Here is a 23,639-nt window from a genome sequence, read left to right as displayed (position 1 = left end):
TCAGGAAGGTGAAGGAATGATGCGCCCCATAGTGTGTTACTACGTCAGTAATGGAGGTCCCCTCACTGTGGTAATCATGCATCCTGATTACCAAAGATGTTTGAAAATTAGCAACTCAACTAGCGAAAGAGAATATGTTTTAACCTTGAGCAGGCTTGTCCTTTCTTGCTTCCTTAAAAATTGAGAAGTCTCCCCAAAAATGAGTGTAAGTAAGTATTTACACAAAGTGTGTGCATTCCCGGTCTTTTCCCCTTCCCCTCAAACATTATAGCCAAATATATTTTGCTAAAATGTATTTTGCCAAAAGGAAAGTACTTTTTTCTCAAGAAAAAGAGGAAAATTTAGTTGAAAAAAATCTCCTTCATTAACAAGAAAGTATGGAAGAAGATTGTTTTTTCTCTAAATCCATTCGCTCTGTGACATTTTATTGTTAAATAACCATTTTGATATGGGTTTTTATTTACAAATAAACAGGAGATTTTTCATACCAACTACTCAACAAAAAGCTAGCTCTTTTCAGGCCTAACTTCATCACTTCAGTAAAATACCTCCTTTTTAGACCAACATGTATCTTTTAATTAGTGCACCGATTCCTCTAAAACCCATGGATTTCTGCACACACTTCTCCACCATCCTGAACAGTGGTAGTTTTAAGCTTAGTTAAATGAACTAAGTGAGATTTCCTGTTTAGTATCTTGTGTCAAACATCTAGGTGATTATCCTAGGTTTCCTTTATTATTCTTTTAACAGCTTGTCCAGAAAATAGTTTTATTATTCATAACAGTGTGTCCATTAAATTGGCTAGAGCCTTCTTGCTTTACTAGCAGGTGGAGGGAGGTGATCCTGCCCCTCTCCTCAGCCCTGCTGAGGCCTCCCTCACCTGGAGTACGGTGCCCAATTCTGGGCTCCCCAGTACAAGAGAGACATGGCCCTACTGGAGAGAGTTCAGCGGAGGGCTTCAAAGAGGATTAGGGGACTGGAGCATCTCTCCTCTGGAGAAAGGCTGCGAGAGCCGGGCCTGTTGAGCCTGGAGAAGAGAAGACTGAGAGAGGATCTGATCAATGTGTACAAGTATCTGAAGGGAGGGTGTCGAGAGGCTAGGGCCAGACTCTTCTCCGTGGTGCCCAGCAACAGCACAAGAGGCAACGGGCACAAAGTGAAGCACAGGAAGTTCCGTCTGAACCTGAGAAAAACTTCTTGACTGTGAGGGTGACAGAGCCCTGGCACAGGTTGCCCAGAGAGGTGGTGGAGTCTCCTTCGCTGGAGATATACAAAACCCGCCTGGATGTGATCCTGGGCAATATGCTCTAGAGGACCCTGTCTGAGCAGGGAGGTTGGACTAGAGGATCTCCAGAGGTCCCTTCCAACCTAAACCATTCTGTGATTCTGTGATACTAGTAAGGGCAAAAGAGTCAAGTTAACCCCTAAAAAATATCATTCTTTTTTAACCTGTCTATCATGTCTCCTATGATTCAGCTCCTGTCTAAACTAAACGGTGTATTTCTTCTTATAAAAAAATCTTTTTGTGCCTCAAATCATTTTCATTGTTCTTCCTTAGACCTTCCACTATGTCCCTGCTGAAACCACACAATACTCAAGGTGGAGTTTCCCACTACCGCAGCCCTCTAGTATATTTAGCCTGATTCTCTATTACTTTTGTTTCTCAGGGGAATCTTAACAACTGCACTAGCACGTTAATCTCATTAACCTTTTACAAACAGATCTGAATGCTGTTGACATTATCTCTGATGCTTGGCAGCTGCTGACCACCAGGCATAATTTTGCCTGCACCCCTGGTAAAGTATATCTTTTCTGGTAGAATTATTGCACGTTTCTTCTACCCTTGTGATGTTCCCAAGAATGGTACCATCTCCTATTCATGGCCAGCAAAGCGTGCTTTTTGTCTCCTCTGCTTCTGGGGCGGTTGTAGAGATTAATTTTAGGGATAGATGGAGCACCGTCTTTTGCATTACTTTAGTGTAGGTACCAACAATTTTTTTTCCTAATAGAGGGAATTAAAATTACAGAGGAAGTTTTTAGAGGCATAAAAGGAAGATGGGCAATAAATCCCCCCCTCCCTAGCATCCTCTCAGAGCAATTTCTTCCCTGATCTTAGCTCCGTCTCAGCCATGCTCCTTTGCTCCACTCCCAGCAATGGGCTCTTGACAATCCCAAAATGCATTTAGACTCCCGGGCTACTCTTTCCTTTTTCTGTATTTCGCTAAAACTCTCTCTGAGCTCCCTTCTTACATCAGTAACCTTCTCAATCCAATTCACCGTGTCTCCCTACTCCTGACAATCTAAAAATGCTTTGTTAAAAATCTTCCCAGGCCACGGTCCAAAACATGGGCTTCATCCAAAGCCCAGGGAAACCATCCAAAAGTACCCTCTGACTTCAGATCAGAGGCAAAGAAATCACAGGCAAGAACTGCAGCAAAAAGCCATTTTACTGGAGTGACTTTGGGGAGAGTCATGTTACAGGTGGTTGTACCACAAGTCACGCAGGTCACTCACACATCATGGCAGACAGCAAGGAAAAAATAGCAATAATAAATTATTAAAGGCTTCTAAAAATAATCTAAATTTGATTTTCTATCAGTAATAGTGTTACTTTTTATATAGTTCCAAGATCCTGTGGCTGCTTGAACCTGGAATTCAAGGCCACATATGGCTGCGAAAGCAGTAATTAAGCTCCTCACTATTTTCCAGCAGATCCTTTCTTCCTGGAAGGCTTGAACAATGTCACACAGTAAGAGGGTAATTCTCTAGAGGAGACATTTACCCTTAACAGGGGTGGAAAATGAGTGGTGTTGCCAGTCCATGTGACAGGTGGGCAAATACTTGATTTGAGGGGAGGGGGGCATGGTGGGTTAGCCACTGAACATTCACTGCTCTTTCCCCCAACATCAATGTATTTTTCCCCCTAATTTTGAGCTGACATGCTGGGAGGAAATACTGTTTTGGCTCAGATTAAATGTTTCAGTCAACTTGGAATAAAGTGTTTCATTTTGGTTTGGGTGGTCCTCTTTTATACTTTTAGCTAAAAGTAATTCTGTAGAACAAAATGTAGTCCCCCCCAAAAAAAGAACTCTAAAGATAGGCTGGAATAAAAAGCTGCAGCTCTCCAAACAAACAAACAAAAACCCACCCTTGTAGAATTACTGCCATAAACAGCATTTTGTTTTAAATAATAATCTATTGATGCAAAAAATTTAACCTAGCTCCTCCACATTCAGTGCCTAGCATAAAGGAGTCCTGGTCTATTCCTACCATAACACAAATAAACACAGCACATTCCAAAATGGCAAGTATATAAAAAACGTAGACTGGACGTAACTCAGAGTTATCAACTGAGTTAGACCTGCACAACTGTTCAAATACAATTTATCACAGTGGAGTTACATTCACGCATATTATTCACTTTCATTGTTAAAAAGCATACATGATTGGAGATATTGGTGCAAAAGTATAGGCTGCATTCAACGAGCATAAATTTCACAGCAAGCTGCCCTACATTTACCCTGCAAAACAGAAGGAAACTAAATGAAGTAACAACCTGAAGGACCTACTTTGCACCTACTTCTTCCACTTAGAGGGAGGCCAGACATGCAGGGAATGGCTTGAGGAGACCAAGGCTCGAAGTAAATGCCAGCAAAGAGGATCCTGCATCTCAAAACCACGTCTCTGCAAGCACTGAGCAGGTACAAGAGGGCAGCGATCTCTGCAGCATCCGTGGCTCTATGCACAAAAGTCAGAACCGGCACTGTCAGCGTTGCAAGCAGCGCCAATCTCAAACCACCTGCGATGAGCTCCCTGCAGCCAGTGACGGTACGCCCCCAGCCACAGTGCACAAACCTGCCTCTGCTTCCAGAGAGCACAAACTCATAAAAAATGGCATCATCAAAACATGCCAAAACCGAGGGGACAAAAGCACAATCAGTGGCTGGGCAGGCCTACATACTGGGAAGATGTGCATTTTCCATGCTGTGTCCAAGCAACAAAAAGCACCTCTGGCATTTGCCACTACCTGAACTGACAAGAGACTCATCAGAGATGAGGCCCAGGAGTACAGATCCGTGTTACAGAGTCACGTACAAAGAGTAAGAGCAGAGACGGTTCCCCCCAGTGAACATGAGCCTCCCATGGAAGATGTATGGAATACGCCTGCTGTGTCCCTTCCAGTGAGAAGGGTGTTTGCAAGCACTAAAAATAAGCCACTCCTTTCAGGGGGAAAAGAAAGGAAGAATGTCATAAGCCCTGGCTCCCAGTCTGGTATCTAAACACCAGAAGCACACTGAGGATAGAGTAACCACGAGAAAACAGCAGAAGGAGGTTTTTTCCATGCTTTGCTCAACCAGAGATAAGGAAAAAAGGATCCTGCAAAAAATAAACAAGCAAGAAGGAATAGGGAGCTTTTGCATCCAGTTTCAATACAAACATGTTTTTCATGTTACAAAGACTTTCTCGCTTCCCTTTGCCTTATGACTCCTTTCCCCTGTGTTTCTCTGAAACAATGCTACATAAATCTGTAACTGCTATTTATTTAATCATTATAATTTACTGCTTATGTAGTGCTGGAAACATGCTAGGCACTTCACAACATGGAAACAAGGTCTCAGCACTAGAGGTTTCAACTCCAGTATTTAACTCTCTCATACAATACCGGATCTGGATTTGCTCTCTAAAAGTTTCAGGCTGGCAGAAGGGCAGTAACTCCCCTTTCTCTGTATCTGTTCAGGAAAAGACCCACAAAATCTCATTTTTATCCCAGAGAAGAGTACTCCAAAGGGTGGCCACTGGCCTGATAAGCGATGCTTTGCCTTCCTCCATGCAACTTAATTCACTTTATGAATGTACCTGGCTAAAATTAGCACAGAGTAGCAACAGCTGTAGAAGGAATCACAAGGAGTAGTTCAAAGAAGAGCTGTAAAGGCATCCCCCCCACACAAGGCTTTGGATGTTTCAGGGGGTTCATGGTTCTTCACTCTCCATTGTGCTCTGCTGCTTGCCAGCAAGCTATCTGCAAGTGAATGGGCTCCAAGATCAGGAAAGCCTGGTTCTTCTACAAAATGGACATAAGTACATGACTTTCATACGCTGCTGGATCTGTAACTGTACATTAAAAAAATGAGCAAAGCACTAGTTCCAACAAGTGCTTTGTTGGATGCTCCCACGAGCATCCTCTCTCTGATCAATCCTTAGCACTATCCCTTCTTACCAGTTCTCCAGTCTCCAGATATTTCTCTGTGATTACCATGAACTGTGACAACTAAGAGTTCAAGCTGCATGCAGGTTTTTACTCTCCCTCAGACTCATGTATGTATCAGTAAGCCAGGCTGAAAATTGCCCTAGTGACATATCGCATTCTCCCTATGATACCTCCTTTGTTAAATACTGAAAGAGCTATTAGCTTTCAGGGATGCCTGTGCACTGGCTCTGGCCATTATTTATAGCATGATGTATTCATTATGCATTTTATCCCATGCTCCTATCTGCTGATCTCACAATAGTCTCTTAAAAAACAATTTTAAGCAATTAATCCTACCTTAATTATAGACAAGTATATACAGAAGCCCCAAGACACCGCTTTCTGATATTTACTAAAAGAATGTAAATATATCTAGAAATGAATCTGGTAATCAGGAAAGAGAGGGACAAACTGCCCCGACAGAGGCTACCCACAATGAGGAAAGGAGACGAGCAGGGAGATTTACAAATACTTTAAAAGTAGGTTAGGAACAGGCCCAGGTAACTATTCTGAGGATCTCAGTTTGAAAGGACACCAGGCACTGGCAGATGATCACAGAGCATGCAAGCAAACAGGGTCCTCTGAGTTAATCCCACTCCTCCTCATAGAGGAATCAGGACTAGACATAGATTTGGGTTTGGGAAGCTGCCTGAGATAGTTTTGTGGGAGCAAAGTCAAGGGAAGAAACCCTCTGGGAAGGAAGATTTGTGCTTTTCAAGTTTTATTTGGACCACTCAACTCTCAGTTGAAGGAAGAGATCCTGGGCATCAAAGCAACATTTGCTGAGAAGCTAGTATGATTTTTTGCTTCCTTTGTAGTTTGTCACTACTACTTTAGTTGTTTCCTAACGCAGCAAGATGGACACATATCATAAACTCTTGTGGACTGGGAGCCAAGGGTCCAGAGCATGCACGTTCTCCATTTGATGCTTTCCATGAGATGCGCTCAGCCATGGGGCAGAAGAAGGAAGTCTGCCAAGGGAAAAGCTAAGCCTTGCTTCCCTCCTGCAGCTCAGGGTCGCCTCTTTTGGCCACCCTGTTCAAGAGGAGGTGGGGCTCTGGTTTGTGCCAACGCTAGGGCACCTTCATTTGCAAGGTAAATGAAAACAGCAGCTAGCAGACCTAGAGAGAAAAGAGCACCTCCTTGCAGACAGTGCTGACCTCCTCTGCCAACCTGGTGTGTCAGACCCCTAGTTCTTCAAGCCCGGGACTTCCCCTGAGGCTGTCATTTGTGCTACATTATGTCCCAGCCTTGTGATGCTAGCAAACACGATGGAGGCTGAGGACAGCAGCCAAGGGGGTAAGCATCTTGCTGATGTACTCTTTAGCTTTCCCAACCACATTCCCACCCTCTCTCTCAGGAAGGCCACCACAGACAAATCACAGTTCACGAGGGAGGAAAGAGACTTGGAGCCCCAGAGGAAGAAGTTATTTTGATTAACTAACTTTTTATTCTTCCAAAATTGTTTGCATTTGGGGAGGGAGTAGTGGACAGAGAACTTCACAAAGATGACAGCCTCAGGGGAAATGAAGGTGCCTTAGTGTTGGCACAAACCTGTTCAAGAGGAGGCAGCTTTGTTTCTCCCATAAAGACAATCTCATATAGCTTATTGGCAAGTCATAGCAGATTTCAGTTTCAAGGTGCAGATATACATGTAAAGGAAAACAACAGAATAAGAAAAGGTTGTGTGAGTTCTACTAGAAAAATAACAATCCTGCTGAGCCAAGCTACAACTGCATGAGCGGTTGACAGTGTAAGAGCAGGCTTTCTCTAGCATCACCCTAGCCTAAGTTAGGGTATACTTTTGGGGGAGAATTCACTCAGGAATCAGGAAGGAGAAAAAATACACTAATCCCCTCCCCAAAGATATGTGAAACACACTGTGTGTCTGTGAAACCAAGCAGATTCTGTACAAACTGACTCTGCAAGAGACAGGGTGCCTTGCTCATCACAGTGAGGGCTGAAGATGGTGAAGCTGTAGGGTGGCAAAGTCCACCAGCCAGGGGAAGCACAGAGCTGCAGACAGGTACATTTTAATGGGCCACAATAAAATTGCCATCTTCTTGTCTATCTGGAAAAACTAAGATGTGTCCCATTGCAGGTTCCCTCACACAACAGGTTCTTCAAATATAATTGCATCACTAGATGTTGCTTGCTTTTTTTCCTCTTCCACACGGTGCTGCAAGCCATGGCTTATCACACCAAAATACCTTATTTTTCCAGCCTCCACAGTCCTCCTAGCTTCAGATCACCAGTACAGCCATTCTCCCAGTCAACAGGTGTCTCCACTGAGCTGTCTCAGGTTGCTCCTTGTCCTTTCCTCGAGGCTCTAGGCCGAGTTGGGAGCCAGCCCCTCATTCTTAGAGACAAATTTGACTGTAAAGCCCAAACTCAGCTTAGCACAGGGATGTCACCTACTAGCTACCCCTGGGGTGGATGTATGCACTGTAATGTCCATGTGCATCCACAGGCAGGGAGAACATATCCAGTGTCCTGCTTGTTTGCTTCTTCTCTGTACCATTAAGGTCACTTTTCACAGTCTCACGTGCGAAAATTACCTGTGGAATTCCTTCCAGCCAGAACCAGTCTTGCACATCTCTGCTGGTAGACTTTGCATTTTAACACAGTCCTCCTATTCTCTCTCCCAAATTAATATTGACATATAGCTTATTGAAAAACTATTAAACGATTGCAAAAAAAAAAAAAGGGAAAAAGAAAGAATAAAAAAAAAACTCTAGAAACAACGAGGAAGCACCTTGTAAATTCTCATGTCAGCTTACATAGGGGCAAACTAGGAAACGCACTCCATAATTTTCAAAACACTTATTTCAGCTCTTTACTGAAGAGTCCTGGTAATGTACAGAAAAAAGTACAATCATAATTAATACTATTTCATTTTGTGCAACTTCACTGGCTTATCAGAACCAACTCACATTCTTATCACTCACAGAGGGAAAACTCACACTTCCCAGGAGTGCGTCTTCCGATTAAACATCACAATCACAAGTTCTCCGATGCAGAGCAATGGGGTCAGCTCATTAACCAAGGCATGCAACCTACAGTACCTTCCTAATTCCTCAGGGAATGGATCTGGGGGCCATGCCTGAGCCAGGAAAAGCATTCTCTCTGCTCTCCTGCAGTGCCCCTCTCTGTGCCCCTACAGAGGGGAATCACAAGTCAGATTTCCATAAGGGATCTGTGGGCAGTATAAATCCAGCATGGACTTGTACCCATCTGCTTTGCATATGGAGTCTCTGAGCACGGGAGGAAGAGGAAAATGGTATGACAGTGTGAACATGTGCTGCAACATACAAGTCTTAACAAACAGACTTTACAGAAAAACTCCAGATGGCACAAGCTAGAACAATCCTGTGGCCTCTTCTGATCTTTCCCTTTCCACCATGAAGAAAACAGCATGAAGGAAGATAATGGTCCATGATGCCATCTAGATCTTCAGAAACATGCAGACCAGAGCACAAGAAACATGTTGTGTCCATTCTTGAAATTAATTTCATGAAAAGCCCATTCCAAAAGCAACTGAAGATTCAAATAAGATCTGTGTCCAAGCCTTAACTGAAGTTTGTAAAGACTTGCTTTGCAGATCAATGAAAAGGCAGCCTGTCCTTACAAGCAGGTGATGTGAATGTACTACCTGTCCTAACTGGTCACTACTCTTGCTCTTTTCACCTAGGGAATGTTTCCCTATCTGCTGAAAAAGGCCCAGACACAAAGCAGAAGCAGGTATCAGTCATGAGCAGCACAGCAGCACCTTGGCCTTTTTTCCTCTGAGAAATGAGCCAACCCAGCTGAATTCAGTCACTCACTCACATAGGGGAAGTCGATCTTTTAATAAAATTCAAACTGAAATTCTCCAAAGTATTTTTAGGGAAATAAATACTACTACTAAAAAAAGTTTCTATTTTTAACCAGAGATCCTGGCTCAAAAAGGTAGTATTGTATCAGAAGCAAGAGTTTGACACTATCCTCTCTTTATAAGGCTTTAAGAACTTGCAGGACCCTTCAAGGAGCAACATGCATTCTTTATTTACCCTGAAGTGAGATTCTGCAGACCCGGGTTTAATTCACAGCTCTGCTATTAGCCTGTGAGGTGACCTTGGACAAGTTGTTCTGGCCAGATGCTCAGCTGGTGTCAGCTGGCACTGTGCCACCAAAGTCAATTTAAACAATTTGAGACTCTAGCCCTACAGTCTTCTGGTCCTCAGCTTCCCTATCCAAATACCACAGTCAACTGATATGTAACTCTGTTGTAACACACTTTGGAGATCTGCAAATAAATAGTACTATAACAAATAGGTGGTGGAATTAATACAACTCCTGCCTCCTTTGGAAAATACAATGTTTTTCACTACAATGAAATGAAAAGCTTTCAGTAATATATCACTTTTTAAGAACAGCCTTATGATCGAGGCTTAAAAAACAAAGAACATCGGTATTGTAATTTTATTTTACAGGCTGTTATGCATTAACTGATGCAAAATCCCTAGAGCTTTTAATTTTAGGAAACAGCAATGAGTGGTGACTGATACTTTTTGTTGTTCTTCTTCTTCTTCTCCTTTCAAGTTTCATTATCGTTCCAAACTCTTCTCAGGTTTTTTTCCTCAAACTGCTTTCATCACCAGTGACACGTAGGAGCACGTGTTCATCATATTGAGAAGTAAAATACCTGATGACTCCTTCACAGGAAAGATGGATTTCAAGAGGGACTTGGGAACACCATATCTTGTGCTTTTCAGTACAGGAAGCGCCTAAGATTAGAAAACTCTAGATAGAATGTAAGTAAGAAAGAAAAAGGACCTATTCCCTCAGCAAGACCTGTCCTAGCAAGAAACTACCTTGTCCAAGAAAGACTTTCCTCTACAGCAGAGTCAGAGCAAAATTTCCCAAATGAAAGTTGAGCTGCCTTCACAGGCAACACATACCAACGTGACTCCTCCTCCTCAGAGCACTTGGGCTGTAATACTCCAAGTTCACATACCCATGCAATCTTTCCCTATTTTAGCACAGTAAAGGGAGCCTAACAGACTAAACACAGGCTACTTACTGCCACAGCTACTGTGTTTTTACTACAGCCAGAGATGGGGAAGACAGCCTCAGTGTAAAAGAGAATCAGGCAAAATATATGCCAGGGCCCTGACCCGCCTCACCTGGGGCCTCCACCCACACCAACAGGCCCGGAGGCTACATTTCAGCTCAGCCCTGGGCCTTCAGTCCCTGCCTAAGCAATACTGTAGGAGTAATAGTCTCCAGCTCTATCACAGCTGTGTGATCCCCACATTGATCCAGACTATGGCCCACAGACCAACTTCCCGGCTTGACCTAGGATTTGTCTTGTCACTGTGGACCTGCCCAGTGATCAATGGACTGTGCCTGGTCCTGGTTACCATCACCACATCTGATCCTGGTTTGCTGACTTGCGTTCCTGGCTCAACCTGCCTCACCACCATAAACTTGCCTGATGATTCAGACTCTCGGTAGACCCCAGCTGCTGCCTCCAGTTCTGCCCTGCTCCCCTCACTTGGGTTCAATGGGATGCGATCTGGCGGGCAAAGGCCCTGCTGGGATAAGACCCCAGGAGGTCTTACCACACCTAGCTCCTGATCCCCAGCCCTTAGGGAGCAGTCAGTCCTCACTGCTCCCTGACAGTCATTCAGGCTGATTCAAGCCCTGAGCAAAGCACCATGGAGCTTGGCCCCCTATGACTTCTCCTGAGGGACCAGCCTGGCCCCTCTGGGCTCTGATTTCCCTGCACTGCCAACCCCATGCCCTACCCCAACTTCCTGGTTGAACCTCCTCTCCAGGGCTGCCTGGCCTCTAGGGCTCCCCAGCGGTGCATAAACATCTTCCTGTCCTCCCCAAGCCCATCTAGACTGCCAGGCTCCCCATAGGCAGCGTGAGCCCACTGCTCGCTCTGATCCAGCTCCCACTCTCTCATGCCATGGCCCTTCCCCAGATCCCTGCCCCTGCCCTGGCTCGGTGTTGCCTGAAATAGCACCCCAACAACCCACAGCAATTAAATGACTCTACAGCAAGTCTCTTCTGAACACAGATCTCCACAAGGTATGAGAATACACATTGCTGGGAAGGGAGGCTGCTGTGAAGGCCCTGAGTGCACTAACAGGTCTTAATTGCCCTGATTAGCCTCATCTGAGGCCACCACCCCACACCCATGGGCCCAGAAGCTCCTTTTAAACTCAGCCCTGGGCCTTCAGGACCTGCCCGAGCTACGTTGTAGGAGAAGCTGTCTCCAATTCTGTCACAGCCTGTGGACCCCTCTGATCCAGACCCTGACCCGCAAACTGACTTCTGGGCCTGACCCTGGACTCACGCTTTTATCATTGCACTGTCTGGTCACCCTCACCAGACCTGAGCCCCATTTGCTGACTTGTGCTCCTGGCTTGACCTCAAGGCTTTCTCATCACCATGAACTTGCCTGATGATCTGGACTCATGGTTGACTCCAGCTGTCATCTTTGGGTCTGCCCTGCTTGCCTCATCTGGGTACTGTGGGACAGGGCCCTGGTTGCTGGGGCCCTTGCCCTGCCAGCCATGTTATGCTCTGCTCCCCATCCGTTAGGGAGCAGTTGGCCAACTGCTTGTGGCTCCCTCAAATCATATGCCTTGACAACTCTTTCTTGGCCTCTTGGCTGATACCTGAGGCACTCTGCAACCCACCAGTTTGGGATACCACCACCAAGGACAAATATATTTTATCTGACTTAACACCTGGCAACTGGGAAACGTGAAGGAGCAAATGAAATCTGGAGCTTGCATTGCTTTAAGTGACATAAGTGGTCCAGGTGCTGGCCCAAATTTGTTCTAGTGACTGGTATGCATACTGCAGAAGGCAGCTAACTTTGAGGATGAATCTTTAAGCAAGTACCTCTTAAGTAAGTCCTGAACACATTTTTTTTTGCCCTGGACACAGCACCAATTCTGTCTCTTAGAGCATAACTCCAGTGGAAGGTGCACCACTAGCTATATTCTGCATAACAGCTCCTCAGCTCTCCCAGGTCTACATGCATTCCCACTGCAACATCCTGATTTTGGACCTATCTGTGAAATTTACTAACTGTTTCACCAGTGTGCACAGAAAGGTCAGCAGTAAGCAGCACAGTACTCCTACAGCCTCTATTTGGACAGTATTTTGATTTAAGAGGCTTTTACATCACTAGGTTATGTTCTTGGAAAACTCCTCCACTTCTAAACAACCTTGATTTGTTGCCACCGCTGGTTTAGCGTAAGAATAAAAAACATGAAGTCTATCATTTCTTTTAATTTGTAGTCAGCACTAAAATTAACTTTAGTTTTATTTAAATATCACCTTTTTTCCTTCTCCCTCCCCTTCCATGATACTGCTTTCTGAGGATGACAGCATAGCAAGAAGTATCTTGTGCTGAGCACAACTGATTTAGCCTGTTGAACAAGCATATCAACAAGCTACACGTAGCAATTTCTTGGGAAGCTGTTTGGGGCAAGGGTCTTTTTAGCTAAGTTTTCACAACAGGCTTGTGGGAGCCCCCAAGCACTAGCCAGTACACACAAGATTGTGGCAGAATGTTCTCTGCTCAACCAGACCCGAGATGCAACCTGTGCTCAATTAAAAGATCTTAGCCACAGTACCCTCTGTTGGTTACATCAAGTGACTGGTCCACCCAGCTGTCCTGCAGTCTACGTTCTTGGGAAGACTTCATGCCACCCTGTGACTGAGAGCTCTTCTCATTTTGTAGTTTAGTGAGGCTGGTACATGCAAGGCTCTACAGTATCATATTTCTGTACTGAGTTCTGCAGCAGCACCACAGTATCGTTCTGTAGAGAAGCGAGCAGAATACATGTCAAGTAGGATTGCGGCCAGAAACCTCACCAGCTCATGCATTTCATGGTACTTACTGTGCTCAAAAGCAAAGCATTTGACAATTCTTTTCTCCTTGCCACCACCCTACGGAGCAGAACATCATACATACTTACTCCTTTCCAACAGCAGGAACCAAATTCTGTGAGCCTTTTAGTACACTTCATTCTGTATAATGTCATTTGAAATGACTTATGTTCCTGTCTCTCCTAAAATGAACATTTGCAAAAATAAAAAAATAAAAAAAACCCAACTCTCACTAAAATAAGGTGCACTAAGAACTTGAGGGCAGCTCAAGAACTTAGAGGAGAAAGGAATGTCCATGTAAGGCTTGTTTTTCCCCTGCTTTATGTTGCAGGATGTTCTGGCCATCTTAGGGAAAAAAAAACAGCTGAGTCTATCTCTGAATGAGTATTTTTTAATAGCAGACCTTTCAGTTTGAAGTTCAGTTAGCATGTTTTGGCATGCATATCAAAAAGCTTCTTTTCCTGCACTTTAACAGGGCTCTTTCACAACTCGGCTATTAAAATTTGTTTGCAGTTCTTATTTAACAGGTGATGCCTGTCGCAGGAGTGAACACTGAGCAAGAAACTTGGAACCTCAAAGTTTCCTTTATAAGAGCAGTCTCAGTACCATCCAAACATACATCTTTCTCCTCTTCCACCATCATAACAGACGAGACATGCTACGTTTACACAGAGCATTCTAGCTGCACACTTTTTTTCCTCAGTCACCATGGGGCCCCAAGAGACTTTCAGAGATTGATTTGTAAGGACACGTCAGTTTACTGTGATCTGATGCATAAATCAATCTGAAGACCTGCACTGCATTTGAAGGTCTGTCATTCCTGTGCTGGGAAAGTCCTGGTAACTTTGTCATACCTCAGTTTCCCTACTTTATAATTTGAGGATAAGCTTACATGCCTTATTTCCTCTGAAAAAGCAGTGGACTGAGGAACAGCTTGAGTGAGTAAGGATCTGGTTAACCTTATATACACATTGCCTTGTTGAAGTCTACCACATTACTTCACATGCTGCAAGTTAAGCACTTGCTTCCTGGATCAGGGCCTAACTGCCTATGGACACACAAACATGGCTGTTATCCAAAGTACCGCGCACACTACTGGAGGTATAGAAAGGTCAGACCAGACTCTGAGTCTCAGCCACTTAGCACAGCTGTTCAGTTCACAGCTCAGCAAAGGAATGTTTCAAAACAACTAAATCTGTGCCTCCAAATGAGTTTTGACACTCCCTTCTGCATAAGAGTGTTTTTCCTTCATGTAAGGTATATCCCCTTCTCCACACATTCGCTTGTATCCACTAACACGACATCCATGACCCTGCATGGCCAAAGCCAGCCTGCAAAGCTGAGTGAGAGGATGCTGTGGGGCAGGAGGTATTACACAAGAGGCATGCTCCCTCTCCTCTCTCCTCCGAGCCTGCGGGCAGTTCCCAAGTCCCAAACAGGACTTAGGGACCATCTGCTTCTCACAGGCATGGCTTGAAGGCAGATGACATTCAATCCCACCTCTTTAGCAGCCTCTAAAGAGCTGCTAGCCAGAAAAACCCATATAAGGCAAATCAAGCCCCAGCAAGTACTGTCCCTGGACACCACATCTGGACTCCTCTTCAGTGCCTCACTTTTTTCAGAAGAACAAGACCCAGGACTTCTCCCTGGAGTCCTTGTGCAAGGCTCCCACTCTCAGGGACACTGCCCGACCAAAATCCAGCTTAAACATCTTCAGTCCACATCAAGCGTCAACTTTTAACCCAGCCTGAGGCTGTCCCCAGTTGCTGTGCTCTTCTCTTCATCAGCCCTCTACCAGATGCAATGTCCTGTCCTGTTCGGTTCTTGTTTTCCTCCTTTGTCCTTCCTTGCCCCCCATAAAAAAAACAAACACAAAAATCCCTTCATTTTCAGAGTTTTCTCAGCCCACTCCAAAAGGAAAGCTTAGCATCTAAAGTCTGAACCCATTTTATTTTTAAATCTAAGTCTTAAGATGAAATCCAGCCATGCTGTGGTACGAATGCCTTCATCACGTGCATCTACTGCCTCATGGAGATACAGAGGCTCCTTTGATGTAGCTGGCTCCGTTGCCAAAGCAATGTAGCTGTAGACTCACAGGCCTCACCACCCTCCTACAATCTCAGGTACGTAGTCTGGTGGTCTCATCCCATGGCCACATCTGTATCGTGGCAGCTTCACTACTATCAATTTCCAGCCTAACAAAATCAGATCTTAGTCTAGCCTGAACAGATACTTTTCCAGCTGCTGTGGAGACATTACTTTCAGCAGAAGAGAGTGCAAGACAAGTTAAGATGAACTTTGCTTGGAGACAAAAAAAAAGGGAGACAGAACTGTCCCTCATGAGTTTCAAGTAGCTAACTGCAAAAAACCCTGGTCAGGAAGCCCTTGATTGTAAATAATGCAAGGACAAGCTGCTCAATCTAGAAAGAGCCTGATATTCTACCAATGATTCCATGGAAAGGCAGAGGTGAGAAACCTTAATCCCTTTAGAGTCAGCCATGAACCCACTCATGAACCGCAAATTACACCCACAGACTGCTTTAATTTTCGCAGGATTTCCCTTCGATGTTGTGAGTAGTTCAGCTTTGGTGTAGACCAGCTGCAATTAATTACTCACTGTGTAACCTTTTTCTTCTTAGAAAGTATCTACAGGACATGATGAATAAAGTAGCAGGACTATACACATCCTGCCCACGCTAGGGCATGCCCACTGCTTCTTCCAGGGAAGCCACAGTAGTGGAAAAATTTCAGTATGAGGTTACCAAAGGCTGTCTGCATTGGTCTGACTCTACTCCTGGTGATACTGAAAATAAAACCCACAGCATTTTTTGCAAAAATGCATCATTGCAATTCAACTACCTGGTTACCAGCCATAAAAAGTGGTGCATCTCAGAAGAGGTGGCAAAACACTGCCCTGTGACAGCAAGATGAAGGCTCCCATGACAGCTCAGCATAAGATCGCTGTTCCTGTGGAAGAAACCTACATTTTTGCTAAAACTGCCTAAAGAAGTTGCACTAGCACGCTTATTAGTAATGGAGGTAACAAGAAGCATCCCTCAGGCTCTGTGCTCTGCGAACCCCATGTGGTTTTCACTTGAAAAAAACAAAATGCCAAAGTTGCCAGTGATAGGTTTCTTGAGAGCTGGCTCTTCTCTTTAAGTCTCAGCCTAGAGGAGACTCCATGAAAATTAAATTTTCTACTTTTCCTTGTGGACAAAAAAGCTAGAAAGTGTAACTTAAACCATTCTAAGATGCAGAAACCAAAAGACAAATTAAAAAAAAAAAGTTTTCTAGGAAAAAAAAAATAAATCTGATGCTTTGAAAGCCAAAACTATCATTGAAAGTCTTGACTCATGGCTTTTGACACTAAGCAATGAAATACCCAAGCAGCTCAAGTGACACAGTGTATTGCAAATTATTTCTTTCCGTCAGAGGTAATTTTTCTAGCTACTACCATACAGTTGCAGTCAATTTAAAGAGAGAAAGACAGAGACGAAACAGAATAAAATGCCCTGGGGCAGACTAGCACATAAGAAGCAAGGGTCAGCTCAAGGCGGAAGGGAAGTTTCTCAATTGCAGGGCTGGCTGCACATCTCTCTCTGTCCCCTGATCTCCTGAACAACTTTCTCCCATCCCAGGGCCAACCTTTTTGCCATCTGACTTCCAGGAGGGTCCTGGGCTACAGGCTCCTGACTACCTCCCATATATATACGATGGGTCTAACCGAGTCCTTCCTTTTGAGAGTTTGTGACCAAAAATGGACAGCGTGACCAGGCAGCCTTCTCAACCATTTAAGGACCATTTAAGATTAGCAGCAGGAAGGAAGTACTTAAGAGAAAAAAGGTACTTAGAGGAAAACAACCCATGTCCACCTCCATAAAGCCCTGCCATTCTGACAGTGGGCTTAACTGAGGGACTCTCCACTTGCCCCTTGCTTGTCAGACCCCTCACCAAGACACTCCGGTGTGCTCAATTGCAGAAAAGTTCCCATATTTATTCAGTGCTACTTTTCTGCTAGGTTAGCTTGCCAGGCTTGGCTAAGGGTGAGAAAAATGCCGGACCCCATGCAAAAGGAGGTGATGAGGCAAGGAACAGCCAGAGGCAGCAGATAAGGCAGGTCTGAACGTTTGCAGTTAGATCAGCATAAGCTGACCAGGGCCACAAACCCTACTTTCCCTAAACGGGAAGTTAAGAAATAACGACTGTTGAGTTTTCCTGCTATTCACTATTTCATAGCCTTGCATTCATGCTCTTTATGATCAGCCTGGGAGGCTAGCAACTTTTTGCCTTCGTGTCCTGTTCATGCCAATAAGCCAGGAGGTCCCAAGCATCCACATACTGCTAACCAAGATCGTGTGATTTTAGGTGGGAAATATGCTGGCACTTCCATAAAGGAAAGTGGTCTCTGAAAACTGGCAGGTACAGAGATCTGGCCATTTTTAAGGCACTGATGCAGGGAGACCCTGAAGCACCCACAAATTAACAGACAGGCCTACAAGCCCTGTTCTGTCAAAACTGTGAGCACACGCTAAAAGCTAAGCACATCTTTAAGCTGATTACCCCATGCACTCCTTCCCAAGCACAGCCGAATCCCTCTGCCAGGTTTGTGAAAGCATTGGCCCTGCAGTTCCCCAGGTTGCAAGCTGGCTAAATAGAAGACTTCATTCTCTGTCAGCTGTCAGTGCAGGACCTTGAGCAAGTACTAAATAAATGAACAAGTCACTTCCTGCAAGGCCAAACAAGCTCCCTGCCAAAGAGGTCACATACCACGCTCTGGCCTGATGCCTCTCCCTAGTTTATGAGGGTAAATTCCCATATCCAGGGGTCTGATGATTACAGCATTACATCTGGGCTAGGATTACTCACATGCAGTTCCTGCTTCACTGAAGAGGTGAGGAAAACAACTGCTTTTGTGCTTTCATTGCGTGACCTCTAAAGTTTGGTTTGCGTTTCTTGGTTTGAGCAAACCAAAACATTCAAATGAAACCAGGGAGTTTTCACTTAATTCCCAGCTAGAGGACCAGGATCTGTCACACCAAGGCTCTTCAGTGCTATTCAGGCAGTAAAGGGATGAGTAAAGATCCTTTTAAGGCAGGCCGTTAAGTGACAAAAGGGGACAGAAAGAAATAACCTGTGTGGTTCATTCCAGTCTTGCGAGCTTCTCCAACCAGTGCAGGGGTGGAACAAGGACATGCTGAGATCTTCGTTCCCCATCTCCCCCCATACCATGCCAGAGCACTTAGAGGCTTGCTATGTAGAATATGTAGAGTAGTAGTAGTAAGCATGTATTATGACATGGTTGCTCTCGACCCCCCACAGCCCACAAGAAGGACCAGGCAACTGTCAGTCCTATAAAAACCACCTGAGCTTTGGATCTGGAGCAAGACTCCAGAGCTAGTCACAATGCACTTGACAGGCCTTGCTTCACCATTCTGCACGCTTCACTCCAGTCAAGTTAGAACAAGACTTAAAAGCAACCCAAATCTTCCATGCTTGAATCACACAAGCAATTCCATTTGCTTGGATGTGCCTATCCCCATGAGTAAGGGCCGCAGAATCAGGCCCAGCTTTTCCTAACCATCCTACCAAAAACACACACACGCAAAAAGAAAACTCCCACCAACAGTTGCCCCTACTACTTTTCCTGTCTATGACTGCAACAGGGGAAAAGGCCTGACTCAGAAGCCTCCCTTGAAAAACGTGAACCATCACAGTTCAAAAGATGGTCTCATGCAACGAAGGATCCTCTCTTTTCCACTCCTCCCTCTCTTCACAGCGGCACTAAGAGTCAGATTGATGAGCTTGGAAAAAATAACTCAAACTTCAAACTCTGGCTCCTTCTGCAAGGATGGCAGAGTCGGGCAGAATTTTAGGATCAACTCACACTGCTCAAGTTAATGAGAAGTTTCTATAATTTTCCCTCACCTCCAGTCCCTTCAGCAGACTGAAGAGTGTATTGCAGTTCACAGGCTGGCAGATACATGCTGGGTCTGGAGAACTGGTTTTCATCTCAGTTATACCTCTTATTTACCAGCATGACATCCTGTATGTCAAAGCTAAACTGCTGATTCGCAGTGCCTGAAGAGGACAATAGGGCACCCCAGCTCTGTGTTTACTGCTAGGATGAGCTTTGTATATTTGGATTTCTTCTTAATTTACACTTTATACATTTTGGAAAAGCTGAGCCTTGTGGAACATAAAGGTCTTAAGAATGAACGTTATAATATTACTCTTTGATTACGGATTGCTTAGCATCGGTAGATCTCAAAGTGGCTTGAAAAGGAGGCCTCATTTTAGGGACCAGTCAAAATGAGACACGAGGAGCTAAAGAAGCTTGCCCCCAATCATGCAGAAAAGCAGAGGAAGCTCCCAGATTAGAAACCCAGGTCTTGTGCTCCAGCCATTAAGTCTCCCACCCATTAAAGAAGGTTTATCTATCAAATCACTGAGATTACCTGCCTCTTAAGGAAGAACTCACAACCCCCTGGCGATCTCTAGCCTATTTCTTGGGGGTAAATTCACATATATATACCTTTTAAGTAGGACTTGAGCACCTCACCTCCCTCTGCAAAAAAGGTCACCAATGACTTAAAAAGCTGCGCTCCTTTAGATCCAGGCTTTGGCCATCTTGGCTTACACAGAGAAGGTGGATGAAGGGTAGGAGACTAGGAAAACTAGAAGCATTAAAAGTGAGAACGTACCATCTAGAAAGGTGATTCAAACCCAGAGCTCCTGGGATGGATCATACCCAGATGCAAAGGCTTCACAGGAGCAGTAATCATTCCAATATCTTCATTCTCGCCCCTAAAGCGTATGGCCAGCTTTATGCCACAATCTATCTCACTGACATTAAGGATGCTACAGGGCTGTATGTCAGTCTCATATGCACATATACCACTGATTCAAAGGCTCCAATTCTGTATTTTGAAGTCCACATCCTCTTACTATTAAAAACAACACTAGAAGTGTTAAAGAACTTGCTATTAAAAGCAACACTAAGACTGCTGTCCCCTTCCAGGGGGAATGGGGAAGCGAAATGTGATCTGATATAAAGGTACTGCAGTCTAGTCAAAAGTTTGTGCTTGATCTTAAGTTACACATTTTTACAGTAGAAAAAATTTAAATCTCTAAATTAAAATATGTGGAAATCTTTCCACCTCCAATATAACTATGACACAAATACCAAATTCTAGAGCATACAGGCTGTTATGTGTAAACGAAATTCCTGAGAGAACCTGAATGACCTAAGTCCCATTGAAGAGGCAACAGAAGCACTGGGCGCTTTTGAAATGTCCACCCATGAAAGAATTCTTCTCCTTGCCACTTCTAGCCCTCTAGAAGCAAGAGGACTCTTGCACAGCAAGAGATACACCACATGCCATATCCATTACGCTAATTTTATTTCTCATCTCTTGAATCGATTTTGAAGTAACTTTGGTAACAGTCAACGCAAACACTCACCCAAACCGAACCAAAAAAGGGGAGAGCCCTGACAAAAGTTAGCAATGCCCGCTGGGAAGCACTTGGGGCAATTTAAACAAAAGCACAGACAAATTTATCTGCACTATAGGTCTTTACAGCCTGTGCTGTCTGTAGTCAGCGACAGGAGCTCCCTTTTACATCAGCAGGAAAACTGTGTTCAAGGAGAGCAAAACACATGGTGCAAATCCACACTACCCCTTACAAAGACATGTGCACACTGCGTGCAGTTTAGAACAGGCTTGATGTTTGTCTTTGCCCACATGACCTAAAAATTTATCATGTGGTGACGGTAAGTAGCAAGCGGTCACTCTGCTCCACTGCAGAACATGCTCAAGGGGGCTCATTTTCTCCATCGACAGAAAGTGGGCAGAGAGCACCAAGCTGGCCCTATGGACTCGCACTGCTGTGCGAGTCCAACAGTGGAAACATGCTCCCACCTGCAATCTTGGGATACTAGTGTCATATAGTGTTTTATATAGAGAGAGTCAGATATTAGTGTCATACATCTGTGCATACATGTATATGTCTGTGTGTGTGTGTATACATATATATATATATATATATATATATATATATATGTATACATACACAAATGTGAGTATATGCATATACCCCTACTTACGGTAAAGGATGTTCACGTTTCTGCCTTTCCTGACCTCAGTCCTCAGAAGCAATCACCACATACATGGAAAAATAACTGTAACTTTTCCACCATACAAATTAAAAAACCAAAAAAAAAAAGAGAGAGAGAGAGAGAGAGAGAGAAAGAAAATGTAGGGGCATTAAGGCATTAAGTCCAAAATTTTCAGAACCCACACAAACACTTCCAAAAAAAAAAAAAAACCACACTATTCAAGTGTTGGGCAGTGTTTGTGCTCTTTGCTGAACATCAGAGCATTCCTTACACCATGCTGGACACCGTGAAACCCTTAAGCCGAGTCTGTTTATTTAAAAAGCAAATTCAAGCCGTGGAGGGGTACGGTCTCCCTCACTTCAAGGAAAATAAGCCTTGTGCGAATTTTGCTTACCCTGACACATTCACAACGCAAAATATTAATTGCCTGCTATCGCCCTCCTTTCACAGCTGGCTGGAAACCGAAGGAGGAGGCGGCCGGTGAACACCTGAGGTCAAACCTGGCTCTTCCAAAAACCTCTTCCTCTCAAGATGGCACGCGTGAGGCTCGCTCGCAGGGCACAGAAACCTCCCAAAACGACGGTCCCGACCGTCGCCCTGCCCTGCCCTGCCGGCGCTGGCAGCCCGCTGAGGAAGGCAGATACCAGCACCACCAATTTCGCCGTGAAGAAACCCCTTCCCTGCGCCGCCCCCCGGCGGCTCGCGCGGCCGCTCTCCTCACGGCGCCGGAGCCCGCCCGACCCCTCCCGCCGGCCTCGCGGGGCGCGGGGGACACCCGCGGCTCGGCGCGCGTCCGGCCCCGCTGCCGGAGGGAGCCCCGGGAGAGCCGCCTCAGGCGGGCAAGGCGCCTCAGGGCGATCCCGGCGCCGCGGCGGAGCCCTCGCGCCTCCCCCCCCCCCCGCGCCAAGGGCGCCGGCCCCCCGCCCCGCCGCTACTCACCGCCGCGGCCGGCCGCGCAGCCGGCCAGCAGCAGCGCCAGGGCGGCCAGGGCGCCGAGCTGCCCCCGCAGCAGCTCCCCGCGCCGCCGTCGCCGCCGCTGCCGCCGCCGCTCCTCCGCCGCCGCCGAGGCGCCCATCGCGGCCGCTCCGCTCCGCGCCGCGCCGCGCCGAGCCGGGCGCAGGCAGCGCCGCCCCTGCCCGCCCCCCGCCGCTGCCGCCGCCGCCGCCTGCGCCGGCCCGCCCTAGGCCGCGGGCGGGAGGGGCGGGCGGGGGGCGCCCGCGGTTTCCCGCCCAGCCCCGGGCCCGTCGCCTCACCGCCGCGGCGGCGGGATTCCCCTTCCGTCCTTTCCCCATCCCCCTGCCCGGCGTGAAGAGCTATGGCCGCCTGCCTCGCGGCCCCCCCGCCCCGGGCTGATGCCGGCCGCGGCCCCCTTCCGTGCACCAGGTCGGGAGGCCCCGGGGCGCTGCCAGGCCAGGCCCCCTGTGCCCTGCTGTCCCCCGCACCCTGGCTGTACCAGGCGGGACGGGGTGTCGAGGCCAGGCCAGGTGCGTGTCACCCACCCTGGGCGCACGTCCCCCCTGAGCCATGCACTGAGGACTTGCTGCCTTCAGCTCTCCTTTGGGATGTGCTGCGCATGGGCCAAGTGGGATGTTGCTATAGGGCAGGTGGTCCCGCGTGGGTACCGACACACGGCCGTGATCCAAGTGCTGCATGCAGGAGCCCACGTGAATGCAGCCTCCACCCGAGGGGGGTCTTGACTGGTGGCACGGGGCAGGCGCATCAGCGTGCTTTGCCTACGTGTGTCCTTTCATCAAAATCCCCTACCTATATGGCCACAGGTGCCAGACTTTCCACAGTTACGCTGGCAGCCCTTGCTGAACCTATTCTTCCAGGCCTTGTCTTCTTTGCTAAAACCTTTACTTGCTGTTAGAATATTTAAAATTTAATAAAAACCCAAGCAACCAACTTCCCCTACCAGTGTGAGGGCAGCCCTTGCCCAGGATTCCTCCACATTTCATACAGGGGTGAATCCTTTTAGTAGTGGTTTTTTTTTTTTCCTGTCTCACACTTTTTGTTAGGTGAGCAATCGCCTCACTTCACCTCCCCTTCAAACCAGTCCTGCAGAACAGCAGGCCAAGTGCTAAGCTGCTGCAAGTGCTTTAGCCACCGCAGCAGCTCTGGGTGCTGGCCGGGGCGGCGAGCCCGTCCGCCGGGCTGCGCGGCCACTCAACTTCACACGCCACCAGGGGAGCTGTGTCCCTGGTTACGGCATGGAAAAACCCCGTCCGTGAGGACTTCATCCCTCCCGCCCTTCGCGCTCCCAGGTTTAAACATCTGAGCTGGCCTGAATCTTTCATCCCTCCGCCCCTTTTTAAAGTCATTAGTATTATAGTGTTATAATAAACACCGAGTGACTGCACTGAAATCAGAGCATTGTGC

The 23,639-nt window shown here is 46.3% G+C and overlaps 1 protein-coding gene across 2 annotated transcripts in view; it reads right to left on the bottom strand.

Annotated features, from left to right (window-relative positions):
* SLC24A3 (solute carrier family 24 member 3) overlaps positions 1-22,300 on the bottom strand; it is a 270,569-nt gene extending 248,269 nt beyond the window's left edge. The window contains exon 1 of one of the 2 annotated variants that reach the window (XM_068940760.1): positions 22,200-22,300. The gene's annotated coding sequence lies outside the window, so the exon portion shown is untranslated. Of the gene's footprint in view, positions 1-21,248; positions 21,292-22,199 lie in introns of those variants that run through there. The other variant, XM_068940762.1, reaches the window with a different exon arrangement.
* Positions 22,301-23,639: the final 1,339 nt, after the last annotated feature.

The sequence above is a fragment of the Struthio camelus genome, chromosome 3, assembly GCF_040807025.1.
Source record: "Struthio camelus isolate bStrCam1 chromosome 3, bStrCam1.hap1, whole genome shotgun sequence".
NCBI classification, from domain to species: Eukaryota; Metazoa; Chordata; class Aves; order Struthioniformes; family Struthionidae; genus Struthio; species Struthio camelus.
This window is presented reverse-complemented; position numbering and strand designations above follow the sequence as displayed.